The 27,837-nt window shown below is 32.2% G+C and overlaps 1 pseudogene; it reads left to right on the top strand.

Annotated features, from left to right (window-relative positions):
- Nucleotides 1-5,113: 5,113 nt before the first annotated feature.
- On the top strand, nucleotides 5,114-5,971 carry LOC143572171 (E3 ubiquitin-protein ligase ATL4 pseudogene; annotated as a pseudogene).
- The last annotated feature ends 21,866 nt before the right edge of the window (nucleotides 5,972-27,837 follow it).

Here is a 27,837-nt window from a genome sequence, read left to right as displayed (position 1 = left end):
CACGGGTCTATTGTGTTGTAACAATTTTCAGGAGTGTTAGGAAAAGTGATTTTCTTTTGGTTGAAGTTTTCAAGATGTTGATGATTGTTTAGTAGCAAAGAACATTATTAGTTATTTTGTTGATGTGTTTTGGAAGTTTTAATTTTAAGACAATGTAAATCTATTAATTTTTGGTTTGTATGTTGATGTGTTTAGTGATAATGTAAATCTATCAAGTTTTAATTGTTAAAGAAATATTATGTTTGTTTAAATTGATGTTTAAGTTAAATATGTTTAGTGACATGTTATTCCACCCGCGTGTCACGCAGATCTATACCCTAGTTATTAGTATTTGTTTATTACTTTATTTAAGTTAATTAGTAACTTGTCTATGAGTTAGTAGTGGGTAGTTTAATATTCATAGTAATTTGTGTATTTAGAGTCATATTAGCAAGTAGTGGGTAAGTGGTTTGTATGGCTATTTATAGTTACTTTGTATTTGTTTTTAGCATAAATGAAATATTGAAAACGGTGCTCTAAAAGAGTGTCTCTATCCTTCTTATCTAATTCTTGGGAGTGTTTGCCTACTACAAAAGACTAGGGAGATTAACCATCTCGAATCGGTTACTATCAGTTTTGTAGTCATGTCATGGAATCTATCTATTCTAATAAAAGGCTACCTATTTTTGTCACTTGTCAATCTCATAGTCTTCCTCACCTTTTTTTCCACTTATTTTAATATATGATCATTATCTTTTAAGCTATTTCAATATATGAATTCAAGTTTGTTTTTATTATTTGTAAATCTTAATCGATTCATTCATTAACATTAATGGTGAAATAAGAAAATAAGGATATATTAAATTGAAGTTGCATATTTGTTAGGATAAAATTTCAAAGTCACATATAATTGCAAATTAAAGCAAATAAAGATGCATCATTGTCGAAGAATTTGAATTTGTATGGTAAACTACAATTTTTTTTAAACTAGGATTCGAGTAATAGTGCACAAGTTTTTATATAAGATTGGTTTAAAATTTGGATATAAAATTTCCATATATGCATTTAAACTCAGGAAAATATGTATATTCTTAATTTTCTTCAAATATTTTGTATAAATATTGCAAACATGAAAAATGCCTATTATATATATCTTAGTGTTTTGCATTAAATTATTGAAGTTGAATTTTATAATTATAAACTGTATGTATACTGATTTACTATATTAAATATATGTCATTTAATTATAGGCAAATTGAATTTTAAAATCCCAACTATCTGTTAATTAAATTTGGGACCTTTGGTGGGAATATATAAACTACGTTGGGATTGTTATCGGCCAATAACATTTAGTTGAGATTATTAAAATCCAATTTGCCTTATTTATATGACTTTTTTGTGTAGTATAAAGGGTTTTAGTAATAAGAAAATTAATATTTAGTTTTCAATATTTTATTTTATAACTCAGACCAAAATGCTTCAGAAACAATATATTTTCACGTTAATTTAAAATAATAGTTAATCCGGTTAAAAGTCATTTATCATGCTTCCAACAAATCCGAAAGCTTTGGGTTTTTTCTATAAGTTGTTAATACATATATATATATATATATATATATATATATCGATCAATTAAATATTCCAACAACTCCCATAATATTAACTAATAACACGTGATTAATATTCAAAATTTAAACATTCTTTATCCAATACTTTCTATATTCACTTTATGCAACTTTAAATCTTCTAATATTCTGCTAACTCAGAATAGTCACTTTTATTTGAACATGATTTTAAGGTTAGTATGTCTTTGTCATTTTCCATTAATATGAAATAAAAAATCATTATGTTATATTTTAAGTTTCAGTTTTATATGTTGTTTGATTATACAATGGTTAATTGTAAAATATAAAATTAAGTAAAAATCTGTCATACGCAGAATATTAATGACACCAAATTTATCATGGTCAATCAATTTCAAATTTTAAAGATTATAAGGATGACTATATCATCAAAGTTCAGGTAATCTGGTTTTTTGTATAATCAAAATTCAAATGACATTATATTAATTGATTAAAAGATATGATATTTTATGTGTATGGATATTTTTTTTAGTTTCATGAATATATTATCATTTATCAAGAGTTTGTATGTACTTGAAGAATTTTATTTGTCACACGGACAAATATACGTGGCTATCTCAAGAGTTATAAGCATACTTATATGTTACCTCATCAAGAGTTACAAGCAGACATGGACTAAAAATTTTGATTTTTGATAAACAATGTATACCAACTAATACAATCACAAATGTAGTGTATAAGGAAGGTTTTACTTATTTATAACATATTTGTGTAATCTTATTTATGTAATTTATATAATTTTAATGTTAATGTAACTATATAAATATATGATCATTTTGTTAACTGTATTTCACTTAATGGTAATATAAAATTTTCATCAATTATCGTGTAATACACGGGCCTCAAACTAGTTCTAAATATAATTAACAAAAACATATTTGAATGTTGCTATGTGATAGTTTAAATCACACAAAATTATATATGATTAAGTGAATATATTTAAAATAGGAAATGTATCAAATTGAAGTGATTTTTCTATGCTAAACGTAAGAAGCAATCTGTGTGTCGTTGATGTTAGCGAAACGCAATAAGCATCGTTGATGTAAATTAATTTTTATAGTTTTATTACCTTTTAAAATAATATTATATAAAAACATGAAAAATTTTATACCTTTAATTTTAATCGGGGTTAATTATCGCGTTACGTTAAAATAGTTACAACAATGCATTTAAGTTTTTCAAATAAAACAGAGCGTTTAAATGAATCACACTGAAGCGTCTAAGCTACAACGACATGCCCAGCCCAGGTTGTCTAAGGGAGTGTTTGGGTGAACTTTTAAAACTTGCTTATTTGCTATTTGTTTGTTGGAAAACAAAAAGTGTTTTGTAAAGCTTATTCAAAAGCTTCAAAATGGAGTTTTTAAAAAATGTATTTTGTTTTTCAAAAAACAAATAAGCAAATTTAAAAACTCACCCAAACACCTCCTAGGCCTTATACATGAAGGAATTATGCAATTGTAATAGTACATCCAATCCATTACAACCACGTATCTAAAAATCCATATCTAAAAATTTTAGTATACGGACTTTGAAATAAACACATTTTAGATACTTTGTATGGTTTGCAAATAAAACCAGTTAACGGAGAAACCAATCTGTATTTCACTCATGTCCAAATGAGAAACAAAATATATAAGTTTAAGTAAACTAATTTAAATCTGATATGAACAATGTTTAATTAAAAAAAGGTTTCAAAACCCATTGCTGTTAAATATCTGAATTGTCAAACTAAATTTACTAAAGTAAAAAGACTAAAAAGACTTGCTGAATAAAAATGTAGAAGAAAAACCTACTAAGTCATTAACACGAGTAAAATTTCAAATAATCTTTCACTTTTAATACTTAAACATGAAAATTTAGGGTTGTTTAACGAGTAAGCTTAGCCAAACCAAACCAAATCAAACAAAACAACTATGAGTAAGCTACTTTGGCTTTCGCTCGGGTCGGATAGTTTATAAGTAAGCTGATTTTAAGCGAACTTTTATCGACCAAATTTCAAACAAGATACAAATCACAAGTTTTTTTTATAAAGCTCTACTTTCTTATCACATTTAAACATTCATTATTTTTTTTAAAAAAGAAAAAAACTAATTTTAATATTATACTTTGGAGTCATACAAAACAATTCGGAGTAAACGCGTGAACAATTCAAAGTAAACTCATAAAGTTACAAAAGAAAAAAAAAATAATGAAAGTACTTACAAAGAGGGTGAATTTATGTGCTGATAAATACAAAAATTCATAATGAATTTTGTTATTAGGTAACCAAATTTACGACCACAAAAATAAAGTTGAACAATATATATTTTCTTGGTTCTTCCTAATTAAATGCCTACCACGTGTCACCAAACTAGGTTAAGCCATTTTGTAATAAAAAAAAACCTCTATATCATTTGGTGCTGCTAAACATACCCTCATTTGCTTTAGTTTTACTAAACATATTCATTCTCTTCAAGTATTTAAGAAATACAATTTAAACCTTTTATTTTCCTTTTTATAATTTGTATCTCATATTATTTGTTGATCTTAACTATTTTACAAATTAAAACTTAAATCCTCAACCCCAAACCCAAAACCCTAAACCCTAAACCCCAAACCCAAAACTTTAAACCCTAAAGTCGAAACCTAAAACCCAAAACCGTAAACCATAAACTCGAAATCTTAAAATGACAATATATATATATATATATATATATATTAAAATAGAAAATTCAACTTGAATAAGAAAAATTAAGTAATTCAAGATAACATAATACGAATATTAATATATCACGTTATCCAGTACAACATGAATCAATTTATAATTTAAAAGGGATTAGAATAATTTAATATAAAAAATTTTTAAAACTCTAAACTCGAAATCATAAAAAGAAAACGCAACATTGTAAGAAAATAATTCAAAATTCTTATTTTTGTGCTAATTTGTTAATTATATAATTTCAAGTGGTAATATGAAAGTTGGTTTTTCTAGGAAGGAGGTATGACAAGCAACCAGGAGAGTACGTTTAGTCTGACCCTTAATTATTCTACAAGTAAAATAATATATACTTTCCATTTAAAACTTCCCTAACAGGTATAGCCTTTACTTAAAACTTTCTATAAAATGTCACCATAAAATAGTTTTTCTTTTGTCTTTTTCAAACAAGTAATTTCATTTTTTAAAAGTTAAAACGTTTTAGAGTAATTAAATATATCACTTAAAATGAATTTGATTGAGATATTTTATAAACAAATTTAAAAATTACATTTGTATTTTCTGTAATAAAATACAAAACTTTTATTCAAACAAACTTACAAATCACTACTTTTAATAAATATTTCCCAACAAACTATTTATGTTAAATAAATTTCTCAACAATATACTCCACATACCATAACCACAACATCATCATCATCATCATCATCATCATCATCATCATCATCATCATCATCATCATCTTATTAAGTAATTACCTCCACCATACATCATCCACCACCACCACCACCACCAAATGGATACCGGAGCCACAAACGACGCCGTTTCAAACCATAACCATTCATTTTCTCCAATATCTTCAGTAATCATAATAATAATCGTTCTCTCCTCCGTTATCATCATCTCCGCCTTCGTCTACTTCCTCATCCGCTTCTTCTCATCCCGTACAACTACTGTTTCAGAAAACCAAAACGAAAATGGACACGCTCATCATCAATTGCAGATATCAATAGACAACAATGACCTCAACTGGCTACCAGTATTCACTTATTCTTCAATAACCGGAAACAAACACAGCGGAGGAGACTGTGCAGTCTGTTTAACAAAATTTGAAGCTAAAGACCATCTCAGACGGCTTCCGTTATGCTGCCATGCGTTCCACGTCGAATGCATTGATCCGTGGCTCAAATCGAACCACACGTGTCCGCTCTGCCGCTCGACTATAAACCCTACCGAAGCAGATATTATGAACAAAACCGGTTATAACGGCAATAATAATAATAATAGTTTGCGTATTGAGATTGGAACTATCAGCCGGAGACGAGATCCTTCTGAATCTGACCGTACGTCGTATTCATTAGGCTCGTATGATTACGTCATCGACGACGGTTACGAGATTCCGGTGGAAATGACGCACCGGAGAGATGTTTCCGGCGACAAGGATGAACCGATCGGCGGCGGCGGTGGGAACCGGAACTGGCTGCGTGATTACGTGGACCGTCTGTCGTCACGAACGATGTCGTTTGGTGGTTCTGGGAGGTTTTTCGCCGGAAGTAGTCGCCGGAGTGAAGTTGTTGATGATTATGAAGCCGCTAGTCACGGTAGGATTGGGGAGGAGAGAACTGAATATTTCCGGTGGTTATCGGGGGTATAAATGTAATTTCGTTATTATTTTATCATTTTATGTTTGGCTGTGTCCACTTTTTGCAACCGTTTTTGTGGTGAGTGGATTTGGCAAAATTAATATAGATTTTAGTTTTACTAGGAGTATTAATGAAACTAAAAAAGTATATAGTATACAAGCTTTAATGTGTAATGTATAAATTAGTATAGCATGAGCTTATTTAGTTATACATGTACTTGCATATGAATTCGACAAAATCCAACTTTTGTTATACTGCATTTGTTTGGATCGTGTTTTATGGTGAGCTGACCACTTGTTTTGGATGAAGTCTTACGGCACATTTTTGTGTCATGTGACATATCATTTTTGGAGCTTTTGGTCGAAAATAGATGTAATGGATGAAGGCTCTTTAATCATTAGATAGTTATCACAATTAAAATTACATATAAATAAAATAAATGTGTGATTAATTGGAGTTTGTGGGATATAAATATAATTGGTTGAACCGCTTAAGAGAGTGACTTTTTACAAAAAGCCCAACCCAAAATGCCCTAGGATACGGTATTTGGGGGTGCTTTGGGGCTTTTTCACCATTCAAAGCACCCCACTATAAGAGATCTTAGGCCAAACGTAGTGGGCAGACATTTGAGGCGATTTCCGGCGATTTGTGGGGCGATGGGGGGGGAGACTATTTCTCGCCTGTGTTGTGTGTGTATTATTATTATATATGTGTGTGATGTATATGTGTATATATATATATTTGGGGATACAACACCATTAGACCCCAAAAATAAAAACCTACCATTTGCTGACTTTGCGCCACATAACGCAAATTGTCTCATTTGTAGCCCCTCCACTACACGTAGTCTTATAGACTTTATAGTCACTCACATAATTAATAAATATTGGTGTGATATAATGAGTACGATGATGATGATGATGTGATGTATAATAGTATATACATTTTTGAAATTGACTTTAGTAAAAACTCACGTTGAACCAGTAAACACGTTTTACTAAACAATTTAGGTTGATCTGACTGTAAACGTTTACAACTTGACCTGTATAATCTGCTTAATTATAGTTAATAAAGTATTATTATGTTAATATGTTAAAAAAATTTAAAGAAAGGTACATTTACTTTTGAATTGAGAATTTTAGAGACAATAGATAAATAAGTATATCATGTTTTGTTGATTAAACATAATTAATTCATATGTATATGTTAGAAAATAAAATAACATTGATGTCTGGTTTTAACATGTTTTATTCATGCCAAACGGCGAAAACTCATGTTATAAACTTTCGAAGAAATTATTTAACTTTTTGAAAAACCTACAAGATCCGATCTTTCGTTTTCATTATTTTTAACTTCATCAAGAGTTTAAATCCTACTTGGAGGTCTACTTGAGATATTTCTCTCTAAGTAACATATAAACATAACATATTACCTGTTTTTAGTGTTTTTTTTAATGAATAGTGAACTTCTTTTAATTCTTGTTGTCTATAAGATTTGAACCCAAAATTTTCTTTTTTTAAATTTAAGTGTTTAAAGGTTTTGTCTTTATCAAAAAACCAGTACCTCATGGGCACCAGACTTTAGTTAAATAAAACTTAAAATTATCACCTTTATATAATACTATTTATTTTTGTGCGTTTCTACTTTGTCTTGCATATATTTATTGATTTATCTTCTTTTTTTGTGTGTGTGGTGTACATCATAATTATTTTGGCTTACATATATTTCTGTTTTCGGATTTTTAATATTGTTGAACTTATGGTTTGTAAGAAGAAATAATAAAATGGTATCTGATATCGATAATCTTGATTTTCCAAAGATATTATCTATTTTCGACCAACTAAAATAGTAACTAATACCAATCAACTATCGGGTGCAAGTTTTGTTCAAGGCCAGAACCTACGTGGAATGACCGATCTTCGACCAAGTCAAGGATTATTTATTTTCGACCAAGTAAAATAGTAACCGATACCGATCGACTATCAGTTCATAAGTTTTGTCCAAGGCCAGAACCTACGAGGAATGACCGATCTTCGACCAAGTAATGTGCCCCGTGTAGCTAGATGGTCTAAGGTTGAACACTGCTTGCAAATAACTAAATTCTTTAACAACCCAGAGAGTGAAAATTTAACGTAAGAAACTTTAGGTTAAGATAATAAAAACAAATTAAAGTTAGTAGATGTGAAAATACATAAGAATAAAAACAAAAGATTTAGACCACTCACATTGGTGAACCTTATAGGTGGGTTGTTCCATTATTTGAAAAATAAAAAAATTAAAAAATGCAAGAAGTTAGACCAAACCGTTCGTGGTAACAAACTAGATAATTGCAAACTATTCTCCATCTCTTCCAATGCCAAATGTTAAGACAGTTTTCTTTTATAATTTCTTATTTCTTTTTTCTTCCAACTAATTAGTTTTAACAATAATATTGTTTTTCTCTAATAACTTTTAATAATTAAGTTTTTAAAATTATCTAAAAAATAGCCTTGTTCGGTTTTTTTCTTGTGAACATACCGGTATAAATTTTATTAAAAAGTGAGTTCGAAAAAAAATATATAATATAATGTATAATTAATATTAATCATTATGATCTATATTATCCGATACTTGTCAACTTTCTATTGGTTTATAATTTTTTTTAAAATATTTTTAAACTAAATATTTTATGCAATTACTAGTTTTCATCCTTTTTGTTTTTTTAACAATTAATATAATACACAAATTAGTTTTTGTTTAATAACTTAAATTGTTAGCTTCAAAAAATTCTAAAAACACAACCATATTTATTTTTTTCCTATACACTTCGATATAAATTTTATTAAAAACGAGGTTATTCAAATATATGTATTTTTTTCTTACTAGCTTTCCAATATAATATTATTGTTTCGTAACTTATAATTTAATTTTTTTTATATATTTTAAATAATTATAAATTATATTTATATAACAAAATGTTGGTTGAGGTTGGGTTGTAAATGAGAGTGAAAATTTAGATTAGGTTGGGTTGTGTTTCTTGATGAGAAAGAAATTAGTTTTTTTATTAAAAGATTGGGTTGAGTTGGTTTGTTAATGGGAATGGTCTTAAGCATATGTTAGCTCTATTTATTTAAGTATTTATATGAAAAGGTAAAAACCTTTTATTGCGAGGTTGTAGATGCACACGTTTACTAGTAACCATAACCATGGCATACATGAAATAATTATATGTATATAATGTATCGCTTTTATAAAAATAAAGACGGGTGTTGTTATTTAAATGATTCATTGATGGTCCTTCAATTCACCCATGTAGAATTTAATGCATAAATAATATCATATAAATGTATCATCTTTTTCATTAAAGCTTTCAAGAAATTTTGTTATAAACAATTATTTATAGGTATGTATAGCAATTAAGATACCAAGTACACATGTCTTGGTCATAGCCGAATTGGATATCACTTGTACTAGAAGCAACACGTTAATTTGGTTGATTTGACCTTTTATCGTCTTAGGTGATCAACTATTCACGAAGGTGTCCATTTTCAAATATAGACACCATTTCTAAAAAATAAAAAATAAAAATAAAAATTAGAAGAAAAAAAATTCATTCTCTAACACTACCTTAGGAATTTATTCATGGGCAGAGAACCCCGTGGACCAACATTTTTTATTTTGTTGTTAGGGGTATCCGAACATGTCATTTTTTATAGCTTGACGTCCCTAAATTTAGGTTGTTGGTATAATATATTAATAGTTTAGTTAGAAATGTTGATTTTTGTGAGAAAAAGTTTATTGAATGAACTCAATGTTAACAAACACAACTTACAACCCTAACTATTATATACACTTTGATAAATAGCTAAATACCACTCTTAACGAACTAAAACAGAAAGAATTGACTAGAAGATCCGCATCATTAACCGACCACATCATCCGTCAATATTATGGTCAACAAGAAAGAACTTTTTAAAAATTCTATCAACACACGAGTTACGCAGAATATATAGCAAAATAGTCAAGATATAAATCCGATTTAGTTTATCTTTACTCATGTAGTCTTGTACTCATGTTATTACACATCTAGCAGATAGTAATGGGTCAGATTTGGGTTGGGATTGGGTCGGGTTTAGGCCTTCTCAAACTCATACCCGGTTATTAAACTATGTCCCAAACTCGCCGGGTATTTATCAGGTAATTAGCCGTCGGGTTTCGATCTCCCTATCGGGTTTGGACAAAATACCCGTCCAAAAACAATTTTGTATTAAGAAGGATACTTACCGTGGGTTGCAATAAGGAAGAAAAATTGAAATTTACGTAAGTTGTAACTGTATTTTTTTCAACTTAAATTAAAAGCCAAACAGAATAATTGATTTCTTTTGAACAAACACAATGAATGTTAATAGATGTAATAGAATAACTAGGGTATAGCCCGTATAACACACGAATGGAAAAATATATCAACAAATCATATAAATATATACAACATATTCAACCAACACAAATATGTTCCGAGCAAGATGATACTTTTCGTCTGGCAAAAGTAATAAACTAATTATTAATCTTAATACAATAGGTTTTAAGAGATCAATATGAAACTTTAAAAAATATAACCAGCAAATTACCAAGATTATTGTGCAAATCTCGCAAATATTGTAGAAAGATGTTGCTTTCAAAAACTCTTCATCAAGAAATGACAACAACTTCAATGGAATTGGTCTGCGAATGTTCAAATCATTGCCATTTAGCAATCCAAACATACTACAAATGACAAATATTGCTATTAAACAAAAGTAACATATTCACAAATACTAATAAAAATATATAGGAAGAAAAAAACATACAGTAATTGTTAACATCATTACTTTATTTAAAATCAATTTCATTATATAATTCGTTTTTCAATTGTATGCATTAGTCTTGATATTTATGCGTAATTAAAAATTATTCAAATATTAATTAAATGATTATTGCATCATTTGAAATTAAAAGTACAACTGTAATACAATTAATATGTTATAAATAAAATGGATTCATATATATGTTATACATAATTACAAAAGTTTATATAAACATACATATCTACCTATACTATGAGTTGAACAACAAAACCTTGTCACTTTTCATAATCTATACTATTTAATAAATAAAACTTTCTAAATGCCATATGTCATCATTATATTGATCCTTACAAAATTTTCCATCCTCTCTCTCATATTAAATACATTTATCTTTTTAATATTTCATTTTCAATTTTTAATAGTTTCCATCTATGTAAAAGAATTAATACCATCATAAATATCTTAATTTGTTAATAGTCCCAAATGAATTGCATTAGTTATTAATATTAGATTTTTATAAGTAACCAATACGAAACGGGTGAGTTTTTTTAACTGGTTAAAGTATCAAACATTATTCATGTCAAAACAATTTAAAATTAGAATGAGTTTTGGTTCACGAGTTGGTTTAAAAAAGTAGTCATTTACAACTAAGTTTTGATATAGAAATTAACAAAGAAATAATTTATGATTTATGAATTTTCTAACAATTTTTTATTTCCAAATTGCGTAATGTGTAATTTTTTTGTATATGTGATACATTTTTATTTTGTATTTCACATTATGTTTTATTATTTACAAAAATTACATATTCTAACCCGTGTGCTACACGGGTAACTAACCTAGTTTACATATATAATATGCAAGTAGAACATAAAAGTAACATTTATAAATTTATCTAACAAAACAACGTAATTGTATATATTCATTCATTCCTACGTTTATATATACATTATTGGTTATAAACTTGGTATTAAACTCTTTTCTATTTTGTTAATTTTTTGCTATCACATGGAGCTAATGTTCATATAAATATTTATCAAATAATTTTATTGTAAAATAAATAAAGTGTTATGGTCAAAGACGTCATAACTAATAAATTAATTAGTGGTCAACATATATCGCAAACACTTAAATTCAAACGGTTTACATATATAAAAAGTATATAAACTGTTTTGAAGTTGGCAAAATATAATATCATTAATTATGGTTAGATCATTTTGGTCAAATGATAGTTAGTTATCACAATATTTGAAATCATTCTTAAAATACATAAATCTTTGTAACAATATTATTAGTGTAATTAAAATAAATTTAAGTTTAAATAATTAAATTTGACTTCCATAATCACTCGGGTCTTTTGGAAATCGTTAATAATTTAATTAACTTCTAAATTTAAGTAATTTAATTTGACTTTCACAATTAAGTAATTGAAATCAAAATGTAAATTAGTTAATTACCTTAAATATCTTTAAACAAAAATCAATTGTCATAAATTTAATTAAAGGTAATTAATTTGCAATGATTTACGTGAACTTAAATGTTGGTTATTACATTTTTAATTTAATAATGCTTACCATACCAAGAAACTAACCAAATAAAAATTAATACTTAATAAATGATTATATTAATAAAATATATTTAATATTAATCAGAAATAATATATAGATAATATAAAATTGTAAAACACCAAAGGAACTTCACCTAATACAAGAAACTTTTAAAGAAACTTTTAAATAAACTTGACCAATAATGAAAATCATGGAAATGTGAAAATAAGTGAAAATCATGGAAACTTTATTATTGTATTTGTGTAATTAAAATCATGAAAATACATTGAATATAGAAAATATAATGTAAATGCTTAATTGCAATAAATTATTATATTGCAAATCTTGTAATTAAAGTAAAGTAAACTTTATAACTTATTTATTGGGTTTTCCATATATAACATAATTGGTTATATATAGAAAATATAATGTATCTCACAATATAATAACAGAATAATGTTTTAAGTCAAAGATATTGAAATATAAAAATGGTAAGGTGTTATGTTATTATTTCTGTCAAAATAAGATGTAGCAACTAATTAAAAAAAGTAATAAATTAATAATAACAAAATTACTAAACTTATAATAATTATTATAATTTATAGAGATTATCATCAATAAATAGATAAATATATTAAATGGACAAAACCAACAACAATATATGATTGATTATATAAAAAACAAATAAATTACATGAATTGTGAAAAATACATAAATACATGAATAATAACAAAAATATACATCGATATTAAACAAAAAATAAGATATCTTATTAACAAATTTTCAACCCATGAAATTAGCTATATCAAGTTAGGAACATAACATGAAATGAGAAAATTAAATATTAATATTAATATCACATAATTAACAAATTACCAGTTATGGAAGATTTGAATTATGTAAACAAATGTAAAATTGATGTTCTAAATGATAACCGAAATATTTGAAGCGCGTTACTGTAAAAACGAAATAGAAAAAATCTCCATTGTATCTTCGATTTTGATATAAAACCTAAAGAGATTATAAGAAAATCAAATAATAATTAATATAAATACAAAAAAAAAAAACGAAAAACAAAAACAATTGTATATTAAATAAGGAATAATATGATAATCAGACATTAGAGTAGCAAATAAAACTTTACCGGATTACCGTAATAACATCAAAATATCAATTCAATCTTGGATTTTGATATACAACCTAAAGAGATTATAACAAAATCATGTAACAATTAAAATAATATAAAACCTTATCGGAAAACTTTACCGGAAAAAGATATAACAATGCCGGAAAATCATATAACATTGTTGGCCATTAGAGTATAATATAAAACCTTACCGAAAAACGATTAATCCCGATCTTCATTACCGGAATATAGAAGATGATGGAGTTAGTAACCAGAGAGAGAGAGAGAGAGAGATTAAAAGATTAGAGTTGGAAAATCTTAAGGTTTAAATATAGTGTAAAGATGATTTGGCAATAATAGGAAAGGTGACGTGATAGCATAATATGCAATTTGAAAATGGAAACTTGGTGATTGGGATGCATATGTGGACATGCTAGTTGAATGACATGTGGACAATTGATTTTGCTTTAATAGTATTGTTAGATGTTAGATTGATTGGTATTATATTTAGAAATTAAAATTTAGTGTATATATAAATATATAAAAGTTTTGTCGGGTATATCGTGTATATAATCGGGTAAATGGGTTAATGTTATCAGGTAATCTGGTATATATTAAATCTCAAACCCGTCGCAAACCCATGAAAAATTTCGAAACTAATCCCAAATCCGTCTCAAACCCTAATGGTCTGGGTATTAGCCATCGCAATTGTGTTGGATTCGGGTTTTCTAACGGGTTTGAGTTTCACTACCATCTCAATGACTAACATACACTGATACCGCACCTTAGTTCTACAGGTGCACAAATCGGGTTTTTCAAATACCCGGTTCCGGGTATGGAACCGGGTACGGGTATGACCGGGTATTGGAAAATCGGGTATTTGTAATACCCGAGTCGAGTCTGGCCATTGTCTCTAAAACTCATATGTATCGGGTTCGGATCCGGTATAGAACCAGGTATTTGAATACCCTATTTCCAGGTATTGAAAAAACCCTTTTTGTCCGGGTTTCCTTTCAGGTATAGATTGTATTTTTTAAGGGCTTGCACTTTTTATGGGTATTTTTTTGATATATTTCAGGTATAGATCGGGTATTTGAAAAACCCAGTTTCGGGTATAGAACCGGTTCCGGTTTTCGGGTATTACCGGGTACAAATCGGGTTCGGTACGGGTTTTGGTACTGAAATGCATACCCTATCCGTACCTTACGAGTAGAGTCGGGTACGGGTTCGGCTATAAAAACCCGGGTATTTAAAAAACTGGTTCCGGGTTTTCTTTTCATGTCCGGTTCCGTGTAAGGGTGTGTTTTTCACCTCTACTCACCCCTACTTCAACAATCTACTCATGGACCGATGGACTTGGGGTCCTGATTGGACTACCAACGCATTTCATTTCTGTGGCATTAGTTGGGCTCACTTTTAATAGGCTCACTTGCTTGTCAACCAACATACATTTCCCCTTATTACACTGGCGGACTGGCCTATAATTAAAATCCTCTATCGTCATTCGTCACATCCATATATCTATACAATACATAAAGAGAATCTCAAGTACCTCTTAATTTTTAAGAAGTCCAACAAACATTGCTAAGTTTACAAGTCTTAATGCATGTCTTAACTTCTTTTTGGGGTAAAGATGTATTTCTAACAATACTTACATCTTTGGTCCCTCAACTTTTACTACATAAACAATAATTACATTTTTGGTCCCTTAAGTTAAACCAACTACCCCTCACGATTTTTAAAAGATCATAACTATTTCATACGTTAATATTTAAAAAAAGAAAATACACCATAAAAACGAGAATTTTGTTATCTTTAATTTGAGTATAGTAATGCTATACTTTGTAATTTTAAAAAACTCACATGTTACACGAATACGATTTAGGACCGACAACCGGGTTCTGGCAAGGCGTTTAACATCGTCGGGTTACTGTAAGGCCCCGTTACCGGTACCCTACATTGGACGTTGGATTTACTTATAAACACAGTTCTAGAAATCAGAGTTAATTAAAACTTTACGCGGAATATAAAACTTTCATAAATATTACACAATAGTTCATAACTTGTCTTAAAACATTCATGTCTTTCCAAATCAAAATATTAAACATAAAACAACTTGTGTCTTCAGATGCCAGACCCTTATTCTTCCGCCATGTGTTCCCGCTCAAGCCAGCTGTCTCATTCTACTCACCTGCGTGCATACTAAAAGTCAGCTACACTGAGTGAATCCTAGTTAATCATACATCATACAATACATATACTTACCCTCCATTATGCATCCGAAGATACATAATAATTACTTTATTAATTTTCTTTCAATACATAATTTCATAACTACTTTCATACTATATAATTACTGTTCATTCTATCTCAGATATTATGAGGGTCTGATCCCTCTTTCCTTGTCTATCTCAGATATTACTAGGGTCTGATCCTTTTCTTGTCTATCTCGGATATTGTTAGGGTATGATCCCTTCCTTCTCTATCTCAGATATTATTAGTATCTGATCCCACTTTTCTTCTCTATCTCAGATATTATTAGGGTCTGATCCCTTTCTTCTCTATCTCAGATATTATTAAGGTCTGATCCCTTTCTTCTCAATCTCAGATATTATTAGGGTCTGATCCCTTACCTCTTCATCTTCGTATATACTGTCTTTACATACCCGTAACATACATATATTTTCTTTAATCATTCATACATATTCATACGTTGTACACATATATATATATATATATATATATATATATATATATATCATACACATTCATCTTTCATATACATACCTCCCTTGTCAATACATGCAATATCCGATGATCGTTCACGTACTGACAAGCTTTCATTCACATACATAACATAATATCTATCACATAAATCATACGTGGATACACTTACCTTTTAAGGTAAGTGTATTAACTATCACATCGAGTATGCACACAGCCCCGAAAACAAAACAAGGAAATGGGGCTAGAAACTCACCTGAATGCGGTAACGTTTACCGTTAATTGTAATCCCTTTCTTTAATTGTTCACGGCTAACTGTATAACAATTACGCGTATTAATTACTATCACTTTCCATATCGTATTTCTAGTTTAATTATAACCCTCAACGGACAGGGGTCCGGGGGCGGCGCCCCTGGCAGCGGGGTTCTAGGGGCGGCAGCCCCTAGCGGGGTCCAAGGGGCAGAGCCCCTGGTTGGGGTTAAGCTGCCAGGTCAGCTTGGAAACATTTTATTTTCATTAACTATCTTAACGTATCATTAGGATTTTAAATTATTATTTTATTCACCCACTCATTTGTTACAGCGAATTAAGCCTAATTCGTTAGCCTGATTCGTGATCTAATACTGGACTACTTTTACTTAGCGTATTTAGGGTTTTCATTTGTTTTAACTCTCCTGTATTTATAAGCGGGCATAAATGTAAGTGAACTTGACTTAAGTGAACTAAACTTAAGCGAACTTTACTTAAGAGAACTTAACTTAAGCGAGCTTAGCTGCAGACGAACTTACCAGGAGCGAACTTATTAGTGGGTGAAGTTATACGTTAAGCGAACATATATACACGCGAACTTATGTATAAGCGAACTTATATACAACGCGAACTTATATACACGCGAACTTACTGGGCTGCTGTTCACGAGTTCATTTCATCGCACATTTCACAACCTTAATACACATATTATAATTTGGCCTTAGCCCCAAACGTTTCCTGGACCGTTTGCGGTCCAAACTTGACCCGTTTGTAACATAAAGCACAAACCTTTATGGTGAATGTTCGAAAATAGATCTAGGGTTTCTTTTAAACGAGCCGGTTCCATCTTCGGGTTCGTTGCATTCATTTTTATCATCAAGTTTACAACTTTAATACTCGTTTATACCCGATCTACTCTAGGTTTAAGTTTTGAGACTAACCGTTTATAAAAATGTAAACTTTAAGATCAAGAACATACCTTTACGTGTTCGTTTGGTCTTGGTTAGCTTGTTTATGAACTCTAAATCTTGTATGATAAAGATCTACACGAACTAACGTTCACTTGATCTCGGATCTCGCTCATCTCTCTCGGCTCTATATGTATATATAGTGGTATGTGTGTGTTTTAAGTGTGTGTAGAGAATATGGAAAGATGGAATGAAGATTTAGGGTTTTAGTGTGGTTTTAAGGGAGTATTTATACTCCTTAAAGTCCATGGACCTAAGGCCCATCCCACCATCTTAATCCATTTTATTTATTCAAATCCATACTTCTTCCTATATTTAATATTAATTAAATATTACACACAATTCGAATCATAAACTTCCTTTTATTTATTTATAAATTTAGGATGTTACAAGTCTTCCCTCCTTAAAGAGGTTTCGTCCCCAAAACCAAACTATTACTAAAACAAATTTGGGTAAAACTTGCGCATCTCATCCTCAGCTTGACAAGTAGCATCTGATCCTTTGCGACGTTTCCATATCACCTTCACCAAAGGTATAACCTTGTGACGAAGCTGCTTCTCCTTGCGATCGACAATCTCTATCGGTTACTCAGCGTAGTTCAACTGTTCGTCAACCTCAATGTCCATCAATGGCACGTGAGACGTATCATCGGACAGACATTTTCTCATATGAGAAACATGGAAGGTTGAATGAATTCCTTCCAACTCTTCTAGTATATCCAGCTTGTAAGCTACTTCACCCACACGATCCATAATCTTAGACGGTCCAATATACCTCGGACTCAACTTTCCTCTCTTTCTAAAACGAATGATTCCTTTCCAAGGCGAGACCTTGAGCATCACATTATCAGCAATGTTAAACTCGATCGGTCGTCGCCGCTTATCAGCATACGACTTCTGCCTGTTCTGAGCAGCTTTCATCCTATCCTTAATATGATCAAATTTTGAAGATGTTTCTTGAACAACTTCGAAACTTCCCATCTCTTTCTGACCAATCTCGCCCCAACATACCAGGGTTCTACATCTTCTACCGTAAAGCATTTCAAATGGCGGCATACCAATACTTTAATGGTAGATGTTATAGGAGAACTCTGCCAGATGCATATGATTATCCAAACTTCCTCCAATGTCTAAAACACGGGCACGTAGCATATCCTCAAGGGTTTGGATCGTCATTTCAGACTGTCCATCTGTTTGAGGATGATACGCAGTGCTGATTTTCAGTCTCGTTCCCATAGCCTCATGAAACTTCTTCCAAAATCTCGAAGTAAACCGAGTATCTCTATCAGACACGATCGATAACGGTACTCCATGCTTAGTTACAACCTCTTTTATGAACAAGCTTGCTAACATTTCTGACGAGATAGCCTCTCGTATAGGCAGAAAGTGAGAACTCTTGGTCAAATGGTCCACAATCACCCAGATGGTATGATGATGCTTAGCTGTACGAGGTAGCTTAGTTATGAAATCCATGGTGATGTGTTCCCATTTCCATTCTTGTATCTCAAGCGGTTGTATCTTCCCATAAGGCTTCTGATGTCTGGCTTTGGCTTGTAAATAAGTTAAGCACTTACTAACATAATCCACCACATCATTTTTCATTTTTGGCCATCAGTAGTCCCTTTTCAAATCTTGATACATCTTCGTAGCTCCAGGATGAATTGAGTATCTTGACTTATGAGCCACATCTAAGATTCGACCTCTAAGATCTCCATGGCGTGGGATCCACATACGGTCAAATCTAGTCTTAACACCATAAGTGGTTTCCATCAGCTCATCTTGCTGGCCATAAATTCTCTCTTTCTTCACTAGCCCTTCATTAACCAGCACTTCCGACTGCACTTTGATGATTTATTCAAAAAGACTTGAATTCATAATCAGCTGGTAGGACTTCACTGTTGCAATGACTTCTTCATTCTTACGACTTAGTGCGTCAGCGACCACATTAGCTTTACCAGGATAGTACTTTATGTCGCAGTCGTAATCCTTTATCAACTCCAACCATCTCCTCTGTCTCATGTTTAACTTCTTCTGTTCGAAGAAGTATTTCAAACTCTTATGATCTGTGTAAATGGTACACTTAGTACCATACAGATAATGCCTCCATATTTTGAGAGCATGCACTACGGCTACTAGCTATAAATCATGCGTCGGATAAGTACTCTCGTGGACCTTTAGCTGTCTAGACGTGTATGCTATTACTTTTCCTCGTTGTATCAATACGCAACCTAACCCACGATACGAAGCATCAGTACAAACAACCAAATCCCGCCACCATCGGGTAAAGCAAGGATTGGAGCTTGTGTGAGTCTCTTCTTTAATTCTCAAAAGCTTCCTCTTGGAACTTACCCCAACTGAATACCACCGTCTTTCGAGTCATACGGGTCAATGGTGCGGCTATCTTGGAGAAACCTTTGATGAATCTCCTATAGTAGTCAGCTAACCCTAAGAAGCTCCGTATATCAGTCGGATTCTGTGGAGTCTTCCAATTCGTTATCGCTTTAATCTTAGCTGGGTCCACGGTAATCCATTTAAGATTAATCACATGACCTAGAAATTGCATTTCTCTTAACCAGAACGCGCATTTAGAAAACTTAGCATACAACTTCTCTTCTTTCAGAGTCTCCAATACCTCCCTCAGATGCCCAGCATTATCAGACTCGTTCTTTGAATAAATCAATATATCATCAATGAAGACGATTACCGACTTATCCATCATCGGCCGACACACCCTATTCATCATGTACATAAACGGTACGGGAGCATTCGTTAGACCGAACGACATCACGAGAAACTCGTAGTGTCCATACCGCGTCCGAAACGCTGTCTTAGGGATGTCCGCCTCTTTCACTTTCAGCTGATGATAACCTGATCCGAGATCTATTCGTGAGAACCAACTTGAACCTTGCAATTGGTCAAACATATCATCAATCCTTGGCAAAGGATATCTATTCTTTACCGTAAGCTTATTCAACTCGCGATAGTCTATGCACATTCTCATACCTCCATCCTTCTTCTTCATGAATAACACGGGTGCGCCCCACGGGAAAATACTTGGTCTAGTGAAACCTTTGTCGAGGAGTTCTTGCAGTTGGGACATCAGTTCTTTCATCTCGGACGGTTCTAGACGGTAAGGTGCCTTCGCGACGGGTTGGGCTCCTGGTACTAAATCTATCTAGAATTCTATCTCTCGCTCCGGCGGCAACCCCGGAAGATCCTCAGGGAATACTCCTGGGGAATCGCGCACTATAGGAACATCTTTCATTTATTTTGTCTCAGCCGTAGCGTTTACAACATACGCCAGGTAGGCACCACACCCTCGCCTTAACAAACCCTCGGCTTTTATCATCGAAAAGACGTTAAGCCCAGAACTTTCCTTATCACCATAAACCGTCACCGCACTACCATACAAGAACTTTAACCTTATTATCCTACTCTTACACACTATCTGTGCTTCGTACTCAGACAACCAATCCATTCCCAAAACCACATCGAACCCTCCTAAGGTCATAACATACAAAGTAACAAGGAACTCATGTCCCTCTAACTATATCTTACAGTCCTTAACCATTCCTATTATTTTAACCGATGTGTCACTAGCGGTTTCTACTATAAAAGTTTCAGACACTCGGTAACATTTCATTTTAGCTAATTTACTAAATGGCGTGGCTAAGAAACTCTTGTTCGCACCGGAATCAAATAATACTGAAGCAGAAACACCATTTACTAGAAACGTACCTGTGACGACATCTGGAATCTGCTTGGCTTGTGTCACACCCAACCTACGGCGAAATTGCCGGGGCATGAGCTGATTGTCACAGCTCTCAAGGTTACTATATGCAATATTAAAAGTGTCAATATCTATTAAATAATTTCGAATAGAACAATTACAGTTAAGTACATCAAGTATAACGAAATTACAACAATGATTAATTACGTTTGTATCCTAAAAAGCATCTCTACGTGATCTTCATCTTGCTAAACAACCAAGCCGATAACCTGCAAATGCGTATAAAATATATTTTTGTCAACAACACATGTTGAGTGAGTAAAACACCAGTTTAAGACACAACAGTAATAATATATATAATATATAAATAAATATGCAAACTGTTCCTGTGAGATAGACAATTAAACCATTTCAAATACACAAACAATTAAACATAAAGAAAGGGCTAAACCGTTTCCATGCGAATGGGCATTGGTTACCAAAAATGAGGTGTCGGTGAAACCATTGTCAATGCGCCGGACGCCGGCCACTAAGACGGTCGTATGATCATACTAGACTGAGAATATGTTGGACCTCTCCGAATGCGGTTCAAATAAAGCAAGTAAGCAAACAGCAAGTTAGGCATAAACTGATATACACACAAGGATTAAACAGTTGCCGTTTTGAATACTAGATAATACGTAAATATGATACGATACACATATATCCCCAAAAGGATTTAAAAACAGTAAAAGAGGGGAGTGATTACTCACCTGATCGGAAGTGATGATATGAGAAAGATAAATCATTCGGGATATACCGTCAAGGATTCCAGTTTTCATTGTGAATTGACAGCGAACAATAAACGTCTGCCGGCCAAGAACGCGAACCATAAAGTGTCATACGGACTGTTATAACATAATCAAACTTAGTATTACGATTGGCGATGGGGAGAAACTGTTGTCTGCAAGTTTAATTGAGTTTTGGTGGTGGATAAACAGTATATTGATGAACAGGTTTAGGACGGTAAATAAATTAGTCAGTACGCGTTATAACAGATCAAGTTTCCTAATTGTGATTGTCGGTAAGGACGTTTTTGGTATGAAAATCAATCACCCTAATCAATTCGAATTATAACGCGATAATTAAGGTTCAAGAAACAAAACGGGTCGCAGATTCAGGTCTTGGGTACGGGTTACGGGTCCTGGGTTTGGGTAAAATAAAATATTTAAATTAGATTTGCTAAAAAGTCCCTATAGTTTCAATGTGGATACAAAATGAGTTTAAAGTGTAGTGTAGGGTGTGAATTGCATATAAATGAAAGTTATTTATATATAATAAATAATTATAGTACACAATAAATAACAAAATATTATTAATTCGATAAATGCGGAGTTTTGTTGATTAGAATACCCGAAAATGCAAATGGGTCGGGTATGGGATATAAAATATATTAGTTTGGAAACCCGAGTTGTTATAGCTTGTTCCTGGGTTAACATGTAAGCTCTGGTCCTCGGCCTAGTCTGATCGGCATCATTCTTTCCACGCCCTCCAGCTCCACCATCGGTGCATTCCTTGGCAAAATGGCCCGGCTTACCGCACTTGTAGCATGCGGGTTTTGCGGTACAATCGGGAACGTAATGTCCCACTTTTCCACACTTATAACAGGCATTCGATCCCAGCCTGAATTCCCCACCATGAGCTTTACCACACTTATAACAAACATCCGATCCTTTACTCCACTTACACTCACCCCCATGCATCTTTCCACACGTCTTGCACGATCTCTTCTCCCACACCTTTTGCTTCTTATCCTTGGGGTTCCACAACTGAGTACCGGGTCGTTTAACAAGAGCGACCCATTTCTTATCCTTCTTCTCTTCTCCCACCACAATATCATCCACATCCAGGTCTTCATAAACCATCTCCGCGAGCTCGACAGTAGAGTTAAAAGTACCAGGTTTATTCTCCCTGACTAGTATGCGAACATTCTGTGGCAATCCTCTCACATAACACTTGATCCTTTTAGCCTCAGTGTTAACCATATCGGTCACCAACCTAGACATTCGGTTGAACTCTGTGGTATACTCACGATGCGTCATCTTTCCTGCTTTCAAGTTTTGGAACTTCATCTCCGCCCTTTCCACTTCAGCGTCATCACATAACCTTTTCATCACCAACTCTTTCAGATCATCCCACTTCATAGCCTTGATTTCCTCTTGACTCTTCCTCTGCTCAATCGATTCCCACCAATACATCGCCTCATCGCCAAACCATTGGGTGGCATAACCAACAGCTTGGTCGGGACGACACTCGCTAATGCGGATAACCTTGTCCATAGTGGTTATCCATTGGAGAGTAGTGATTGCGTCTCCCAAACCAGTCAGCTTAGGCGGATCACAACCCTTAAATGACTTGTAGTTGCACCCACCCTGGCCTCTTTTCCTGTCATCGACTTTCACAGATTTAACCACACTCGAGGCCTCCCTCTCTCTTTCATCATCCTTCTTACCATCTCCTTTGCTCCTTCTGCGGTTCTTTCACGGCTCCCAGCAGACCCTCCAGGAGTCATATTCTTTACAACAGTGGCTACAGCTTGAACAATAGCTGCTTGAATTGCGGGATCCAGTTGAACCCCTTCGTTGTTTGATGTTGTGAAAATAGTCAATTAAATATTAACTAAATTAAACAAGTAATAAAAACTAGACCTAAGACTCAACTACACAAAACACCGGTAAGTGAACCGATCAATTGTATTAAAGCTAAGTAAGTTCGGAATATCGAACCCACAGGACTCTATAAATTAAGTTAATTTGCTAATTAGACTTGACTTTCGACACGACTATTTATTATTAATGTTTTAAGGAGGTTTTTAAACTAATATTAAACTAAGAAATTAAATAAACAAGTAAAATAGAAATAAAGCAATAAAGCACAAGATCGAAATTAATAAGAGAAGGAATCTACCTAGGTAAGAATCCCATGCATCAACAATCATCAAGCAATGGACAAGTAACATGATATGGAAACTGATTTCTAAACGTATTCATCTAACAAACCCTAAAGGACCCTCAATCGCATCAAGTAAAATCCTAAAGAATGAATATTAGATTATTAAGCAATCAGTTGGATTGATTTCTTCACAGTTATCAATTAGGGTTAATTAATAGTATCTAAAGCAAGCAATCTTACGAAACACTAAATCCTAGATAACTTGATAAACTTATTATGACATCATAAACAAGGATCAACGCAATAAGCAAGAATATTGTCACTAATCTATCCTAGCATGCGATTGACCAAGACACATGAACAACTCCTCACCTTACAGCTATTGGAATTTAGCAGAACATTCAAAGTCCTAACCAACTATCAACTAACTTCTATGATCATATAGGCTTATTCAACCATAATAATCAAAACACCAAGTAATGATTAAACATGAACCTTAAATCTAAAGAACAAAATAAAAAATAAAAGATCTATGTGAAGTAATAGTTAACAATCAATCAAGATAACAAATACTCATATGCATCATGAAAGCAAAATCAAGTCTTTACTATTAAATCAACAAAACCATAATCAAAACATTATCCAAAGCAAGAATCAAATCAAAACATGTTTATCAAACCTAGGTAGACATGAAGTCTAGCCTAGCATAGTCATAATCAAAGATAAATGACTAAAACAAAGAACAAAGAGAAACATCATGAAAGATAATGAACAAGAACAATGAAACAGAACGAGAGAAACCGTCTTAATCGACCCTTGAACACCCGTATGAAAGCTTGATGATCCTCCTTGATTCCTAGAATCAAAAACACCTTCAAAACCTTGGTTCTACTCCCAAAATCGGCTGCCAAATTCTTTATTCGTTTAGGTTTGATAAGAGATGTATATATAAACGAGAACCGGGCTTGGGCTTGCACAAAACGGCTGATCAGTAGATCTAGGCGCCGGGCGGCCTCCCTTGGGCCTAGCCTCCGCGCGGCGCGGCGTGTTTTAGGTGGGAGATCCGATTTTTCTTGTTATTTTATTGCTTAAATATGTTAGATATCTTTCTTGAACTCCAAGTAACGATGAGAAGCTTCTAGACCGTCTTTTCCTTGACTTACAACTTACTATCTACATGAAAACAAATCAAAACTCTAAGTGAAGCAATCATGTAATCATTAACGAGCAAAACGAACTTAAACTTCTTATGAAATGATAGAAAGAAATAAATTTGACATTCAAGACACCAAACGATTTAAAATACGACAAACATAGAATAACTTGACTCAAAACCTAAATTATAAGGGATTCGATAAGTATAAATAGATGTATATCAAATATCCCCACACTTACTTTTTTTCGTCCCTGAAAAAGTCTGATGCAGTTGGATTAGAATCGGAAAACACAGTTTTAAAAACATATAGGTCAATTTTTAATGCTTAGAAAAAACACAAAAATCGCGATCACCGATATTGTTGTCCATTTAAACCCATGCCTTAATCTTTACCGGGACAAATAAGTGTCACACCCCGACCAAAGGCGGCGGAACATGCCGGGGCGTAACGTATTGATTGGACAGTAGCTCAAAAGACACTAATTAAAGCGATAATAATTATTTAATTCATTTATATCAAAACGAGCACACAATTATAATAATCAAATCAATACATCATACTTCTTGGGTTTTAAATAATATCCTAAGGTAAAACTAATTTCTTCGATCTTGAACAATGTAAATTTCTTGTACCTGTAGCATGTATAAAAATAGAGTTTGTCAACACGAATGTTGGTGAGAGTACATAAGTTTTAGTTGATATATATATATATAGATAAAAACCACAATTCATATGTAAATGATGAGTATTACAGTTCATATGAAAATGTAAACAACTAAATAGATGTGGACCTGTTCTTATTGATACGAAATCAAAGTACTTGGGTAAGTGTATGATCATACGAGATGAGGATAGATGAGGATGAGATACCAACCACCAAATATAAAATAAACAATTTAGCACATAGAGCATTATTATAGAGCATGCAACGATCACTCATAAACATATATTGAATTGTGTTATAAAAAGATAAATAAATAAAATGAGTAATTTAAATAGGGTATACATGCCACCCCCAAAATTTAAAAGATGAAAAAGGGGGATATGTAAACTCACATGTTAGGGAGGCAAAAACGAGCAAATAAGCGAGAAAGGCTTAAGCGAGTGAACCGACCGAGTCCGGTTCAATGAGCGACCCTAGATAAATAAATAACTAGGTTAAAAAAAAAGCTGAGAAAAAAAAATAAGAAAAAGGTGGTCGACATGTTCGGTTTATAAATATTAAATGAAAAGTTTGTTAACAATATATTTTATTCTACTTTTTATAAGTTACGAGAAAAAGGCTAATTACTTGATTTATAGTCAAATTATTTTAGTTTTAGGAAAATATATGTTACAATATTTATTAGTTAATTTTTATGCGTTCGTTTTGTTTCCGAACCAAAAATTATTTAAGAAAACAAGTTAAACGAGTGGTTCATTTTTGGTCGGACATGAACCCGGTTTTGAGTCGGGTCTATGTCAAACATATTTTAAATGATAAGATGAAGTGACATGTTGGAAATGTTTTATTTGGTTTTATTAGTTTTGTAAAAGTTAGTTTCTCTTTTTTTCATTAACATAAAACTTTTATAACCGAATGTTAGATGAGCCAAAAAAGTGGTAGTGAAACACAACCATGACTATCAACAAAAAGTGACAATATTGTGATGGACACAGGATGTGTTGTAGGGAAAATAATAACTTACTCGATGATGAAATAAAGTAAATAGAAAGAAGAACTTGAACGTTTTAAATTTCTTGGTCAAACTTGCTCTTTAGCACAAACTGGAAAGCAAGAACACAATTGAGAGAGAGAGAGAGAGGCTTTGAGTGAGAAATGAGTTGTGGTTCAAGATTTGTAGAAGTAGAGGCTAGTATATATAGGCCAAGAATCGTTAAAAACAAGGTCAAAACGAATTAAATTGATGGCTAGTCAAGTGGCAAGTCTTAAGTAAAAGTTAATAATGAAATTAAATGGTTTGACCGATAATTGATGAAGATAAAGATGCTATACATTTGAATATAGTCTAGGTGAATTAATGATCTTCAAAACCAAGTCAAAAGGCGAAACTCATGGGGGAAAGTAATGAAATTGGTCAAAATAAATAAATATAATTGAATGTCATCAAAAAAATATGAAATTAATCATATTTAGTGAAAGAATAACAAATGAAACGTAATCAAAACATAAATGAACCAAATTGATATTGACTCAAATTTAATGTTTGAGATAACAATATTAATAAAACGTCATGGTAATCATAAGCAACATAATGATCATAAATATTCAACAAATTAACCATCTTTAATAATAACTGAATGTCCGAATTACATCGAACATTTTAAAGGGTCGATTTTCGGGTCCGACAATAGACGAATGTTACAATAAGATCCGACAATAATATTACTCAGTGGTTTACACAATTAAAACCCGCTTATTTTCGACTTTTACCTGACCAGACCACCCCAAATTGACTTAAACCTCAAAATTAGCAGAACTAAAACTTTTGTTGCTCTATTTTTTCTTTCATGAATAGTTAAGACGATCAAGGGTATTGTTTATCCACCTATGCTTACCAAGCAGCCATTAGATACGATTAAGGTTCAATTAATTAATTGCTAGTGTTCCCCACAACATGA

Source organism: Bidens hawaiensis, unplaced genomic scaffold, assembly GCF_021521415.1.
Source record: "Bidens hawaiensis isolate Kalapana, Puna unplaced genomic scaffold, B.hawaiensis_p1.1 tig00025758_1, whole genome shotgun sequence".
In the NCBI taxonomy this organism is placed as follows: domain Eukaryota; kingdom Viridiplantae; phylum Streptophyta; class Magnoliopsida; order Asterales; family Asteraceae; genus Bidens; species Bidens hawaiensis.
The sequence above is the reverse complement of the archived record's forward strand: the minus strand, read 5'-3'. Positions and strand labels throughout refer to the sequence as shown.